The sequence below is a fragment of the Miscanthus floridulus genome, chromosome 1, assembly GCF_019320115.1.
Source record: "Miscanthus floridulus cultivar M001 chromosome 1, ASM1932011v1, whole genome shotgun sequence".
In the NCBI taxonomy this organism is placed as follows: domain Eukaryota; kingdom Viridiplantae; phylum Streptophyta; class Magnoliopsida; order Poales; family Poaceae; genus Miscanthus; species Miscanthus floridulus.
In genome coordinates, this window is record NC_089580.1 from 114,217,657 (window position 1) to 114,220,888 (window position 3,232).

The 3,232-nt window shown below is 48.8% G+C and overlaps 1 pseudogene; it reads left to right on the forward strand.

Moving 5' to 3' along the window:
* The first annotated feature begins 348 nt into the window (after positions 1–348).
* On the forward strand, positions 349–2,285 carry LOC136491303 (uncharacterized; annotated as a pseudogene).
* The last annotated feature ends 947 nt before the right edge of the window (positions 2,286–3,232 follow it).

The following is a 3,232-nucleotide window of genomic DNA, read 5'->3' on the forward strand; positions in this document are numbered from 1 at the left end:
GTGAAGTCTTGATGATTGGTTCGTGGAATGTAACTCTACTTATAGATTTTGGTAATAGAGGTGCGGATGACACTCTCATGGGGATCAGCGTAGTTGGTTTGGCCTAAAGTGGGTCGGTCATGTAGTGGATGACACCTGGTTTAGATAAAATAACAGGACGGACCCCCACATGGACCGTGATGAAAATATATGTCTCTCCATAGATGAGAACAGGAAACTAACATTGGATTAGTCTTAATTGGGCTGCCAAAGTCCGTATCAACATGCATCTTCTCCTTAATCCTTAAGCTATGAAAGGCGGCCGGCCATTGAACCAATAAACGATCTGGCTGCACCTGCATGCAGCGAACGCGATGCCGCAGCCGGGCCGAGCCCGCCTCTCTTCCCGGCCCTACTATTCCGTGGCAGTTGCCGAGCGTAGCAGTAGCACCGCCAGGGGCTGGCTGGCCGTCCGTCGAAACAGGCCCTCCAAGCGGGCGCGGGCGCCGGTCGACACGATCGCGCAAGGCGACGAGGACGGCACACCGCTCACGGATGAGATCCTCGTCGGCATCTTCGCCGGCTTGCCGGATTTCTCCGATCTGGTCCGTTGCGTGGCCACATGCAAGCGGTGGTGCCGCCTGGTCTCCGACGAGGCCTCCTTCATCTGCCGCAGTAGGCGCTGCCGGCCCTACGTCTGCAGCCTTGCCCTTGGTTTTTTCTACTTGCACCGTCGAGGCGCCGTGCCACGCTTTGCCGCCACCGCGTCCGCCTCGCGCCGACTCGCCCTTCGGCAGCCCTCGCTGAACGCACTCGTGGAAGGCCTGGACGACGGCCTGTTCGACTCATCTAGACTCGTTGCCTCCCGGAACGGCCTCGTCGTCGTCGAGCTCCAGCGTGGGAAGCGCGAGCGGGCACTGAAGTTATGCGTGTGCAACCCAATGACCGGGGAAGTTACTGTCCTCCCGTCCCTCAGCGGCAAGGAAATCGTGCGACCGTATGCTTCTACCATCGTCACCGCTGACGATGACGACGACAACGACGATAGGACTATCGGCGTCACGGCAGGGACTCGCCGAGAGCAGAGTCAGATCCTCCATTCTTCAGAGTAAGGATTCAAAATTTTGTTTTCTCATATTTTTTTTTGGATTGTAATAAAATGGGTAATGAATATTTGAACAATTGTTTGGTCATATTTATGGAGAGAGAATTCTTCACTCAAGTGAAAGATGATGACATCGTTAATCTGTTTCAAAAAAGGGATCCTAGAGTTACATTTGTAGTAGCCTTGCTGTTTTCTAATGTTTCTTAATTATTAGAGACAATGGCACTATGATACTATGTTTAGAACTTTTACTTTGCTTATAACTATTGCTTATTTACACATGAAGTTTTCTGTACGTGGAATACCTAGCTGTCAAATCCTAGCTCCGCCACTCGATCGGAGTCACGCCGGGGACTCGCCGAGAGCACCGTCCTCTTACAACGTGCTGCTCGTGTACTGCATGCCAGACCTACGCGTCCGACAGCGGCCGGTGGGGCCCCGAGGAAAAGGTGACCGATGCCAGACGTCTGGGCAAAAAGCAGATGGCAGCAATGGCGACGGGCAAGAGCGTCTTGCTCCACAAGGTGGTGTACTGGCATGCAAAGACCATGGTGTTCGCGCTGCGCCTCGACACGCTGCAGGCACAGCACGTGCACATGCCAGACACCAGAAACGACCCCGCCGGCAACACGCTGCTGGGCGTGTCGCCGGAGGGGAGGCTGCGTGTCGTCCAGGTTGTTGAAAAGACGTCCTACCCTACCCCAGCGACGGTCAAATGGAGCGTTGCCATTGTCGTGGTCACCGGCCAGAGTACCAGCAACGGCACATGCCTATGGGATCAGCCCCAGCCCCGGCAGGTAATCGAGGTGGTGGGTCGGTTTCTGCCGGCCGAGACGACGTGGATCCAGCTGCAGTGGATGTGCGAAAAGAGCGGGGTTGTCTTCTTCACCGCTGGGTGCGTCGACGACCAGACTGGTGACGTGTACGCGATGAGCCTCGACAAGCAAGAGGTGGAGAAGGTGGCGAATCACCATGGAAGTCCATCGTGGGAGAACTTGCATGGGTACGAGATAGACTGGACGTCATACCTGTCCTCGCTCGCCATGGATGAGGATGACCCATGATGGCTATGATTCTCGATTCATTGATCATATATGCAAGATGTAACTATTATTTGCATATAAGTTGTCTAGTGGACAATATATCAGATGCAAGGAGACTTGTACTGATACATGAATTTTTTATTAGTTAGATCTGAAATTGAGAGTTCACATCAAATATCTCTTTACCTTGTATATTTTTTCTTGAAAAGAGCGGGTTGTCTTTTTCACCGCTGGTCAGACAAGTACAGGCACACAACGAGCCTCGACGAGCCAAAGGTGGTTACAAAATAAACATATTGCTTTGCCCATTGTTGGACCTAATATCTTGCAACATGTACACAATAACGATGACAGTGCAAAAGAAAAAGAACATGGCATTGTGTCAGGTAAGAGCTCTCTTGATATCCTGAATTTGCCACCATTGATGCTAATAATGCTATATTAGACATTACCTTTGTCACAAGTAGATTTTCCTGCTGATCGTTGTGATAAAGAAGAGTTTGTGTGATAGTGCTATGATTATCCCTTTTGTCACAACTTGTGAACGAAATTGATTTTTTTGTTTTGGAGCCATATACGTATGATGAAAGTACAAATTTTCTTTCCCATTATTGCTACTGAGCAAGATGACCTAAAATCGTTGTCTTCTTACATAGGGTTGTATCGAATTTGATATATACTATGTGTGCTCCAAGTAATTTGAATAAGGAAAATTTTCTATGGGCTGAATTGCCATGGTTATTTAGATATACCTATCACTTTATTGGCAAACATAATTGTAAATGAGAGTTATGGTGCATTGTGTCTACATTTGTTCAAATCTGAATTCTCCTTATGATCAACTAGAGGGCTACAATAGCTATAATCTTGTAGGGGCGCACGCCCCTCCTGTTCATTCAAAAAAATAGCTATAATCTTGTCATGGCAAGTTCTTCTAGTTTTGTTTTAAGGAAACATGATAAGTCACAAGAAAGAGAGCACTGTTGGCTACTCCATACAACATGTCCTCCAACAAAGGTCAAAATGAGGACGGTTTGCTATTAAGAAGGCAAGGATGATGAGGACATAACACCTAAAGATATGACCATCAAATACATGGTGAGCT